General features: G+C 38.5%; 1 pseudogene; it reads right to left on the bottom strand.

The window, feature by feature from the left end:
* Nucleotides 1-8,355: 8,355 nt before the first annotated feature.
* LOC140512345 (WASH complex subunit 3 pseudogene) lies at nt 8,356-9,606 on the bottom strand (annotated as a pseudogene).
* Nucleotides 9,607-12,222: the final 2,616 nt, after the last annotated feature.

The raw sequence follows: 12,222 nt of genomic DNA, 5'->3' as shown, positions 1-12,222 counted from the left end.
TCAGACCACAGACACATTCTGGGAGCAACTGCACACAAAGTTTTTCTGGACAAGTAGCCCCTTCTGGAACTTTCACTCAACTCATGATGTTAATCAGTTGACGATAGGGCATCACAGTAGGGTTTCAGTTTCAGCATATGAAACATAAAAATAAAATGTAAAACACTTTAAAGTTTATAATGCTGTTTGTTTTTATAATTATGGCTGCAAATTATTCATCAAAATAAAGAAAAAAAGTATAATATAAACAGATAGCTGGGTAAAGATTTTTCCAGTAAGTATACACACTGCTCATATATGAACCTCTCTAGTGGAAGGAATTGGAACATACATTGCATTTGCAAATGCTAACTATAATGATTGATTTAAACATAGCTTCATAAGTTTAGAACCATAGGTTCAGAAGTACCAATTTAGATCTGGAAAAGGCCATTTAGTTTAATGCCCTTTATTTTACAGAAGAGGAAGTTGAATCCTAGAGAATTTAAATAACTTGTTCAAATCCACACAAGTAGTAAGAGAGACAGGATGCCACACATGGTTCCTGAAAGATTTGATGCTCACTGTGGATCACTGAGTTTTAATTTTAGAATCCCTTACAGTTTTCTCTTTTCATTTCATAGCCTGAGTGTGTTTTCCTTTTTGTATAATTTCTCAGGTACTTGTAAACAGGTATACTCAATGGTATATGTTAGCTGGATGAGTACTAAGCTTGCCATCAGAGATGTAAACTATCTGTTGGGTATATCTGTCAGTTTCTTGCAAATCTAAGGACAAAGAACTGAATAGATTAATTTAAACTATGGGGAAAATCACAGAGCAACGCAATTTTAGAGGGACGGTATTGTCTAACACATATCTGATGGGAATTGTTTCCATAACATATGTGACAAATGGCCATCCTTTAGCTTGGAGGATTTCACTGGGAGCAAATCCACCACTTCCTAAGGGAACCCATTCCACTTTTGGACAATTCTATTTGTTAGAATACTATTTTATTTTGTTTTCCCTTGACGTTCAAGCTAATTTTGCCTCTTTCCACTTCTTTTCCGTTGCTCCTGGTTCTCCTCTCTGAAGCCAACCAGAGCAAGTCTAAATTTATTTTAGCACCTTCTGGAATTTTCACTCAACTCATGATGTTAATCAGTTGATGATAGGGCATCACAGTAGGGTTTCAGTTTCAGCATAAGAAACATAAAAATAAAATTATGACATTATGACAGCCTGTCAAATATTTCAAGATACTTGTCATGTTGCTCCTGCATCTTCTCTTCTGGTAAGAAGGGTAAATACCAACAGTTTCTTCAGTCTGTCCTTAAATAACATGAACTCAAGACCCTTCATTATTCCACCTGTCCTTCACCATCTTCCTTTGGAGGATTTCTACCTTCTTGCTAAAACAGTGGTGCCATGAAATGAATACAATCCTGTGGACATGGTCTCACCATAGCTATGTATAGTGGTACTGTAACTTTATTCTTAAAAGTAATGCTTCTTTTAATGTAGCCTAAGACTACATTAGTTTTTTTTGGGGGGGGGGGGAGAAGACATATTATGCTGCTAAATCATATTAAACTTATTGTGCACTAAAATGCTTAGAGCTTTCTCAGAACAACTACTATTTTCTCTGCTATCCCATACTTGTGAAATTCCTTTTTTCTTATTGAAGTTCAGTATAAGAGTAATCTGAAAGTCTGTTTCACTGTAATGCTTCGTTGTTTTAGCCATCCTTGGAGATCCTTGGAATATTTAGGCTAGAGGGCTTCTAGGGAGAGGAATATTTCTAGACTCTGTGAATAAGATTATTGATTTAGGGTCACTCAGAGAGAAACTACATGTCATACAACACCCTCATTTTATGAATGGGGAAACAGAAGCCTAGAAAGTGTAGGTGACATGTCCAAAGTCACACAAATTGTGGCAGAATCAGAATCTGAATCCGAGTATTTCGGCTACAGAGCTATTGTTTCTTCTTCCAGTCTGCTTTTGGAACTTCCATAGTAAAACTCAAAAAATTCCTGCACTTATGTTTTTACTCCTGTTTTGTTATTCCCAGAAATTTTTTTCTCACAAGAACTGTTGTCTAGTGTCATCTACCATGCTGTAAGTGTGAAGATGATTTTTTGAATTTAAGTGTAGAAATTTACATTCATCCTAATCAAATCCCATTCTATTAAATTCAGTCCACTCTCCTAGCTTGCAGAATATGTTTGGATCCTGACTGTCATCTAGTGTGTTTGCTTTTCTTAGCTTTCTTTCATTTGCAAATATGAGAAGCATCACTTACATATTTTCAAAGAAATCCTTAACAAAAATGCTGAACAGTGCAGGGCTAAGGGCAATTCTCTGGGACACTATGATACTAATTGCCCTCCAAGATGACATTGACTCATCATTTCCTTTTTTTGGTCCAGTTATGCAACCAGTTTAACATTCACCTCATTGTAGTACCATTTATCTCGTACCATTTCATTTTACCCACATGGGTAATATGAAAAACTTTTCTACATTTCACAGATGAACATGTGATTAATTTGTCACAAGAATTATGTGATTAATTGAAAAGTTTAAGCTTTAAGTTATATGTAAAAATTGTTTTGAACTAGAATGTATTTCATTTTTGAATCTTGAGCATTTGTAATTTCAGAACGTGCTGTTTAGCAGCCTATACACTCTGCTCATTTCCCTTTTCTCTTTTGATTTTTTTGCTGTCATCTGTTCACCTATAACTCTCAACATCAAAATGTATAATTGTGTAGCAAAACTTATTTTCTTGACAATCATTTATTAATAAGTATACTTTAAAATTAGGGTAGTTTGGTACAAAAATTCCCAATTAGTTTTGTCTCCTGGACACCAGACATTTTTGGTTGAATTATGCAAACTCCGACATTAATCCTAATCCAAATCAAACAAATTTGCTTGAGTCACATTAAATTTCTAGAAATTTTAATTTTTAATATGATGAAGACAGCCTAAATGTCGATAAAATTAAGCCATCTTCTCCACATTCTTCTGAGACACCTATACCAATATTTGACCCACCAACAAATCTTGTCATTCTTATTATAATAGTCTTTCAGATTTAGTAAATTAATTCTAAACCATTATTAAAACCATTATTAAAAAATCCATAGCAAAAGTAAATGAACCTGATGGTTCTACTGATAACACTGAAATCTCTCTAGTATGTGATACCATCAATTCATTCATCCCCAAATTATATTCTTCTGAGAACTCCTTCAGGACACTGTATTAAGATTATGTTATTAAAATGGAAAGGTATTATCCTAAAAAATAATTCAATATGGGCAATCAAAGTAAAATCATAGCATCATAGATTTATAGTTTAAAAAGAAGTTAATATTCATCTATTTCAAGTCCTTTCATTTTTGTAGGTGACCAAACTGGGACCAAGAGGTGAGGAAATGATAAAAGACAATCATAGAAGAACAAACAAGTTCAGAGCCTTAGAAACTGATGTAAATGCATCTTTACAAGGTGTTAATATAGATGATAATGAAAAATACATTTATGGTGAAAAGGTCAGTAAATGTTTCTTAAATGTTTATTAAGTGATAGGTACTGAGTTAAGTACTAGGGATGCAAAGAAAGGAAAAAGACAGTTCCTACCCTCAAGGATCTCACAGTACAGTGAGGTAGACAACATAATAACAAACTCTGTAGGATGAATTGGAAATGAAAGAAGAAAGACCTTAGAATTAAGATAGATTGGGAAAAGCTTATTGTAGAAAAAGGGATTTAAGATGAGACTTGAAGGAGGACAGAAGTCAGGAGTCGGGGGTGAGGAGGAAGATTATTTTAGTCACAACAGCTAGTTAAAATGCCCAAAGTTTGGGAGGTGAAATATTTTGTACAATGAACAACAAGGAAGCCGAAATCATTGGATTAAAGTGTATGTAAAGTGTAAATAAGATAGATATAAGAAAACTGAAAGGGCTTTGGGGACAAGTGTGCCTGGGTTATCAAGGACTTAGAAAGCCAAGAAAGGTATTTTACATTTTATCCTGAAGATGTTAAAGAACCATTGGAGTTCATTGAGTAGGGGAGCGGGGATGATGGTCAGATCATTGCTTCAGAAAAATTGAGTAGAGACTGACTTGGAGTGGGGAAAGACTTATAGCAGGGAGACAAACCAGCAGACTGTTGCAATGATCCAAGTATGAAATAATGAGTGCCTTTACTAGAGTGGTGGCAGTATCACGAGAGAGAAGGGAATGTATTTGAGAGATGTTAGGTAATGAAATCTATGATTTGTTCTTTGACCCACCCATTCTTTAGATTATTTGGTTTAGTTTGAATTAGTATAGTTTCCAAATTATTTTTATGCATGATTTTAGGGTCATTAATTTAATGCAATTTTTATTGGATTATATTCTGAAAACCATGCATTTAATGTTTCTGCCCTTCTGCATTTATTTGTGAGGTTTTTATCCTCTAACACATTGCCAGTTTTTGTTAAGGTGCCACATATAGCTGAGAAAAGGTATACATTCTATTCCTATTTGATTTTCTCTCCAGGGCTATAATGTTTAACTTTTCTAAAATCATATTCATTTCTTCTTTAACTTCTTTCTTGTATATTTAGTTATTAGATCTATGTAACTCTGAATGGAGAAAGTTGAGGTCCCTACTAATATAGGTTTTTAGTTCTTCTGTAACTCATTTAACTTTTGTTTTATGAATTTGGTTGTTATGATGTTTCCTCTTCACCTTGTATTTGCCTGTTGGATAAGATAGATTTCTATACCCAGTTGTGTGTGCGTATGTGTATGTGGGTGCATGTGTATACTCATTTATTCATTTTTCCTTCTTTGAACCAGTTCAGATCGGAGTAAGGTTTAAGCATTGTCCATCCTCTGTTCCCATCTTTCCTTCCATGCCTCTTTTTTTTTACTTGTAATACTGTTAAGCTTTATTTTAACTAGGCTATTTAATTTTTATTTATTCAGGTACACTGTGATTATAGATTCTTCCATGTGGTAATAAGATGCTCACTGTCAAGTTACTCATCTGCCATGATAATAAAAAATCCTTTGCATTTTTAAAACAAATAAATCATTTTTTTTTGACTGTGTGGCTGGTTATTAATTCCTTTATGGTTCAGACAAAAGTCAGATTAGGGGTTATAGAACATTTGCACAAATTAAAATGATTCCTGCATAATATATTTTTCAATTTGTGATTACAAGTCATTATGAAGAATTAAAAAGTACAAGGCTAGTAAATGTTTTGTAAGAGAGGTGATTTCTTTTTTTTTTTATAATGGAATTTATTTATTTAACTTTTAACATACATTTTCACAAAAATTTGGGTTACAAATTTTCTCCCCTTTTATCCCCTCCCCCCCCAAACACCAAGCATCCTAATTGCCCCTATGACCAATCTGCTCTCTCTTCTATCATCCCTCTCTGCCCTTGTCTCCGTCTTCTCTTTTGTCCTGTAGGGCCAGATAGCTTTCTATACCCCTTTACCTGTATTTCTTATTTCCTAGTGGCAAGAACATTACTCGACAGTTGATCCTAACACTTTGAGTTCCAACTTGTTTACCTCCCACCCTCTCCACCCCTTCCCTTTGGAAGGCAAGCAATTCAATATAGGCCAAATCTGTGTAGTTTTGCAAATGACTTCCATAATAGTTGTGTTGTATAGGACTAACTATATTTCCCTCCATCCTATCCTGTCCCCCATTACTTCTATTCTCTTTTGATCCTATCCCTCCCCATGAGTGTCAACCTCAAATTGCACTCTCCTCCCCATGCCCTCCCTTCTATCATCCCCCCCACCCTGCTTATCCCCTTATCCCCCACTTTCCTGTATTGTGAGATAGGTTTTCCTACCAAAATGAGTGTGCATTTTATTCTTACCTATAGTGGAATGTGATGAGAGTAGACTTCATGTTTTTCTCTCACCTCCCCTCTTAATCCCTCCACTAATGAGTCTTTTGCTTGCCTCTTTTATGAGAGATAATTTGCCCCATTCAATTTCTCCCTTTCTCCTCCCAATATATCTCTCTCACTGCTTGATTTCATTTTTTTTTTATAAGATATGATCCCATCCTCTTCAATTCACTCTGTGCACTCTGTCTCTATGTATGTGTGCATGTGTGCATGTGTGCATGTGTGTGTGTGTGTAATCCCACCCAGTACCCAGACACTGAAATGTTTCAAGAGTTACAAATATTGTCTTTCCATGTAGGAATGTAAACAGTTCAACTTTAGTAAGTCCCTTATGACTTCTCTTTGCTGTTCACCTTTTCATGGTTCTCTTCATTCTTGTGTTTGGAAGTCAAATTTTCTTTTCAGCTCTGGTCTTTTCATCAAGAATGCTTGAAAATCCTCTATTTCATTGAAAGACCAATTTTTCCCCTGAAGTATTATACTCAGTTTTGCTGGGTAGGTGATTCTTGGTTTTAGTCCTAGTTCCTTTGACTTCTGGAATATCCTATTCCATGCCCTTCTATCCCTTAATGTAGAGGCTGCTAGATCTTGTGTTATCCTGATTGTATTTCCACAATACTTGAATTGTTTCTTTCTAGCTGCTTGCAATATTTTCTCCTTGACCTGGGAACTCTGGAATTTGGCCACAATGTTCCTAGGAGTTTCTCTTTTTGGATCTCTTTCAGGCGGTGTTCTGTGGGTTCCTTGAATATTTATTTTGCCCTCTGGTTCTAGAATCTCAGGGCTGTTTTCCTTGATAATTTCATGAAAGATGATGTCTAGGCTCTTCTTTTGATCATGGCTTTCAGGTAGTCCGACAATTTTTAAATTGTCTCTCCTGGATCTATTTTCCAGGTTAGTTGTTTTTCCAATGAGATATTTCACATTATCTTCCATTTTTCCATTCTTCTGTCTTTGTTCTGTGATTTCTTGGTTTTGCATAAAGTCCTTAGCCTCCATCTGTGCCATTCTAATTTTGAAAGAACTATTTTCTTCAGTGAGCTTTTGAATCTCCTTTTCCATTTGGCTAATTCTGCTTTTGAAAGCATTCTTCTCCTCATTGGCTTTTTGAACCTCTTTTGCCAATTGAGTTACGCTAGTTTTCAAGGTATTATTTTCTTCAATATTTTTTTGGTTCTCCTTTAGCAGGGAGCTGATCTGCTGTTCATGCTTTGACTTCATGTCTCTCATTTCTCTTCCCAGCTTTTCCTCTACCTCTCTAACTTGATTTTCAAAATTCTTTTTGAGCTCTTCCATGGCCTGAGCCCATTGGGTGGGCTGGGACACAGAAGCCTTGATTTCTGTGTCTTTGCCTGATGGTAAGCATTGTTCTTCCTCATCAGAAAGGAAGGGAGGAAATGCCTGTTCACCAAGAAAGTAACCTTCTATAGTCTTATTTCTTTTCCCTTTTCTGGGCATTTTCCCAGCCAGTGACTTGACCTCTGAATATTCTCCTCACACCCACCTCGCCTCCTGATCCTCCCAGCCAGGGTTTGGGGTCTGAGATTCAAATGCTGCTTCCAGCCTTAGGGCTTTTGGCGGGGGCAGGGCTGTTATTCATTGTGAGATTAAGTTCAGGTAGTCAGGTTGGGGCAGGGCCACCTCTCAGGCTCAGTTCCCTCAGGGGGTTTATGCACAGACCCTCCACAATGGATTCAGGCTCCCGCCCGCTTGGGGAGCCCTGGTCTGCAGCCGCCTCTCAGCTTCTACCTCCCGGGGGGGCCTGAGTTATGGGGGCACCCCACTCCCCTCTCGACCCACCAAAGAGACTCTCCCGTCACCTGTGGGTGGAGGGACTTGTGCGGCCGCTGGAGATCCCATCCCTGAAGCCTGCTCGGATCTGTTCCTCTCGGTGCCGCGGCCGCAGCAGGTCTGGGCTGGGCTCCGCGTCTGCAGCGCGACGGACCTTTTGCGAGAGGTTTGCAGGTCCCTCTGTGGGTGGAGGGACCCGCGTGGCCGCTGGAGATCCCGTCCCTGAAGCCCGCTCGGATCTTTCCTCTCAGTGCCGCGGCTGCGGCAGGGCTGTACTCAGCTCCCAGTCCTGGCGCCCAATCCGCAGCGCGAAGGACCTTTTGCGAGAGGTTTGCAGGTCCCTCCGGAACAGAAATCTCCCTCGCTCCAATGTTCTGTGGTCTCTGGGTGCAGAATTCACCGTGAGTTACTTCCCTGTCGCCGTTCTATGGGTTGTGGGTTTGGAGCTATGTGTATGTGCGTCTTTCTACTCTGCCATCTTGGCTCCGCCCCAAGAGAGGTGATTTCTGAAAGTCATCATCCTCCAAAATAATAGAAATTGTTTTCACCATAGGTCTAAAGAATATAAGCTGTCAAAACATCCCTCCTTGTATGCATGTATATGACCTAAAGAAATATAAATTCTGTATGGTCAACATGAAGTTCAGTCACTAAAAGAAAATTTACTATCTGAACTTTCTTTGGCATCTGCTTCACTTTCCCCATCAAGCATTTGGGTGTTTGGCCTCTTGAAGTTCTGGGTCCAGTCCTTCAGATATCATTTTGTTTTTTATTGCCATCACAGAAACACTTACTTGAACCATTTTGAGATGGATGATATATCTTGGATCCTTGGTTACAGTTAAGATATGTTCTGTGGTTTCGTCACATTTTTGCATTGGGGAGACATAGATGACTGTTGACCTGAGGGGCTTCAGGATCATTTATAATACCATTAACATTTGCAGTTGATTTTTAAAATTTAACATCTTCTATATCCAGAATAGATGATACTTTGCATCCAAAATATTGAGAGCTGTTCCAATTTGTTGGATTGAAAAAGAGCTGACAGCTTCTCTTCACAAACTGTAGAAAATCAACTGAGGAACCCTATGGTATGTACTGCAGACTGGTTTAGAAAAGCAACAGTCCTTCTTCTGTTGTGTTGGGATTGGAAGTTCAAATCCGTGTGGACGGTCTCGGGGGGGTAAAAGTGGGACTTCTAAATCTTAGAGTCTTACGAGGCCCTCCATGAACAGCGGGGATTCGAGAAGGTCAGACTGAGCTAGCTCGGCTAGCTTGGGTATTTCCGCCTCTCCCCGGGAGATACATGATGGGTGGAGTCTCCCTGCCCTCGAGGTTGTCCTGGATCTAGGCACACTATTGTTATCTAACAGCACGGTATTCAGATGCAAACTGTGTGGCTGAAGGTTAAGTAGGATTGAGGAAGCCTGAAAGCTCTCTTAGCACGTGAGGAGCCAAGAGGACAGTAAGCTCCGCTTTTCTTCCTTCCTCTCTCCCCTCCCCCTCTCTCCCCGCTTGTACTTCTACTTCCAATCCCTTAAGATCTTAGCCTCCTTAGGAAATCTCCCCCTCTTCCTCCTAAGGAAGACCCCCTGCACTTGTAACCTAGACCCTGAAATAAAGCTAAACCCTTGTTCGACTCTGGAACGTCCTTTCTCTCATATGAGCATCCGGTTTTGGCTAACCGAAGACCTCGGAGGTGAGGTAAGAAGACTCGGGTAGCCCACACAGGCCTCTAGGCCTGGCACTGTTGAACTGCTGGAACCTTGGTCAGGTCTATGCCTGACCCCAACAGGGGCAGCCCATCCTTGTCTGTGGCCCCGGGAAGCAGGACACACACCGCATGCTTCCCCAGTCTGGACCCCTTTCTCTTGACTTTCCTCCAGTGCATCCTTCTTTCTCATACGTCCTTTAAAAATCATCCCAATATAATTAACTCAATCCTGTGCTATCTGTCTATGTAGAATCATTTTAACTCCCCTAATAATCACACAGTTCGTAAGTTACATGTACCATCTTCTCCTACAGGAATGTAAACAGTTTCTTCATATTTACCTTTTATTGTTTCTTTTAAGTCTTGTAGTTGAAAGTGAAATTCTATTCATCTCTTCTCCTTTCATCAGGAATGCTATTTCACTTTATATCCATTCTTCCCCTTGAAGGTTTATACTCAAGTATGGTAGTTAGGTTATTCTTGGTTGTAATACAAGCTCTTTTGCCTTCCAGAATATCATATTCCAAGACCTCTACTACTTTAATGTTATAGCTGCTAAATCTTATGTGATCCTGACTGTAGTTCCATAATACTTGAATCGTTCCTTTCTTGCTTCTTGACTCATTTTCTCTATGATCTGGGAGCTCTGGAATTGAACTGCAATATTTCTTGGAGTTTTCATTTTGAGATCTCATTCAGGAGATGATTGGTAAATTCTTCAAATTTCTATTTTACTCTTTGGGGCAGCTAGGTGGTACAGTGGATGGAGCACCAGTGCAGGAGTCAGGTGGATCTGAGTTCAAATCTCACCTCAGACACTTGACACTTACTTGCTGCATGACCTTGGCAAAGTCACTTAACCCCAATTGCCTCATCCTGGGTCATCGCCAGTCCTCTTGATGAATATCTGGTCACCAGATTCAGATGACTCTAGAGGAGAAGTGAGGCTGGTGACCTGCACAGCCCTCTCTCACTCAAAACAAAACAAGTCAAGTTCAAGTCATATTATTTCTCTGATAGTGTGGTCTTCTTTGGCAATGAAGGAGAAACACACACATTTTACTCTCTAGTTCTAGGATATCTGAGCATTTTTTCTTTACAGTTTCTAGACTCTTTCATTGATCATGACTTTTAAGTAGAACAATAATTCTTAAATTATGTTTCCTCAATCTATTTTTCAGATTAGTAATATTTCTGTTGTGATAGTTCACATTTTCTTCTATTTTTCCATTCTTTTGACTTTATTTTATTGATCTTAAAGTCTCATGAGTAATTTCATTCCAGTTGCCCAACTATAATTTTTAAATATTTATTTCCTTCAGCCACTTTTTAAAATTTAGTTTCTTTTTCCACTTGGCTATTTCTTTTTTTTTTTGTTCTTCATAGTTTTCTTTCCTTCAGTATTCTTGTACCTTTTTTAACAAGCTGTTAATTATCTTTGCATAATTATTTTGGCATTACTTTTGTTTCTTTTCTTATTTTTTCTCTACTATTATTTGATAATTTTTTTAGCTCTTCCAGGAATTCTTGCAAGAGAGAGAGGGGGGGGGGGGAGAGAGACTTTTCCTGTAGCTGTTTTGGCATGTTTATCTTCTGAATTTATTTCTTGATCTTCTCTGTCACCATAGTAGCTTTTCATTGTCAGGTTCTTTTTTGTTGTTGTTTACTCATGTGTGCAGCCTATTTCTTGCCTTTAAACTTTATGTTTAAGTTGACCTCTTTTCTTGAAATGCACGGGGCTGTGTGATGGTGCACATGATATTGTCCCAAGCTTCAGACGTTTTCATATTACTGTTTTTAGAGCTATCTCTGAGAGTTTGGAAGTTTTCAGTGCTTCCAAGGTGGTATGATTTGGGAAGAGGTATAGTCCCCACTCCTTTTTAACCAGAAGAGATACTACTTCTCTGGGACTCTTGTGACCAGAACTATTCCTGCTTCATAGGACTCCTGCTCTCTTAGGACCCAAAAGCAGTTATAGACACAGATAGCACCTTCTCTGGTACCCAGTGTTAGCATAGGAGTCCCTTGTAATCTTTCTGACTAGTTACCCTACCCACTTACTGTCACTGGTTTTAAAACTCCCAAAACTGCTGTTGGTATTCTTGTCACTTCCAAGTCCCATTTATTGTTGTTGCTACTGGGTCAATCCCCATCCCAGTATCACAGACCTCTCATTTTAACCTCCTAATTTATCATGAACTGGACAAATTTCTTACCATGACTTTTTGTTGACTCTATAACTTAATAATTTGATTTGACACATTACTTTAAAGTTGCTTGTAAGGCAATGTTGGGAGAGCTTGACTGCTTGCTGTACTTTACATCTTGGCCTCATCTCTGAAATTCCCCAAAGTCAGCGATTTTCTTTTTAAAGATGAATAAGACATGGGAATGTTTGTAAGCCAGTGGACAGGGAGATGTTGAAGATAAGTGGGATAACAGGGGGACAATCTTCTAGAGGAGAGCTTTTGGAATGGGATCACTCATACTGGTATAGAGGTTGGCCTTAGCAAGAAGGACAACTTCATAATGTAAGAAGACTGGGTGAAGGAGATGGTAAGAAGTGAAAGGATGGTATGATATAAGAGAAGTGGGAGTATTTGATGAAGGATTTTAATTTTTTTTCAGTAAAATATGAGACAAAATCATCAACTGAGATAGTGGAAAAATGAAAAGGATAAAAGTTTTTGGAAAATCTGCTTGAGAGGGACACTGACTTAATTAGGAAAGTGTGAACATATTTTCTTGCAGCAATGAGGACCTAGTTGAGATTATGTAAAAAAAGTTGTAGTA

Source organism: Notamacropus eugenii, chromosome 6, assembly GCF_028372415.1.
Source record: "Notamacropus eugenii isolate mMacEug1 chromosome 6, mMacEug1.pri_v2, whole genome shotgun sequence".
NCBI classification, from domain to species: Eukaryota; Metazoa; Chordata; class Mammalia; order Diprotodontia; family Macropodidae; genus Notamacropus; species Notamacropus eugenii.
This window is presented reverse-complemented; position numbering and strand designations above follow the sequence as displayed.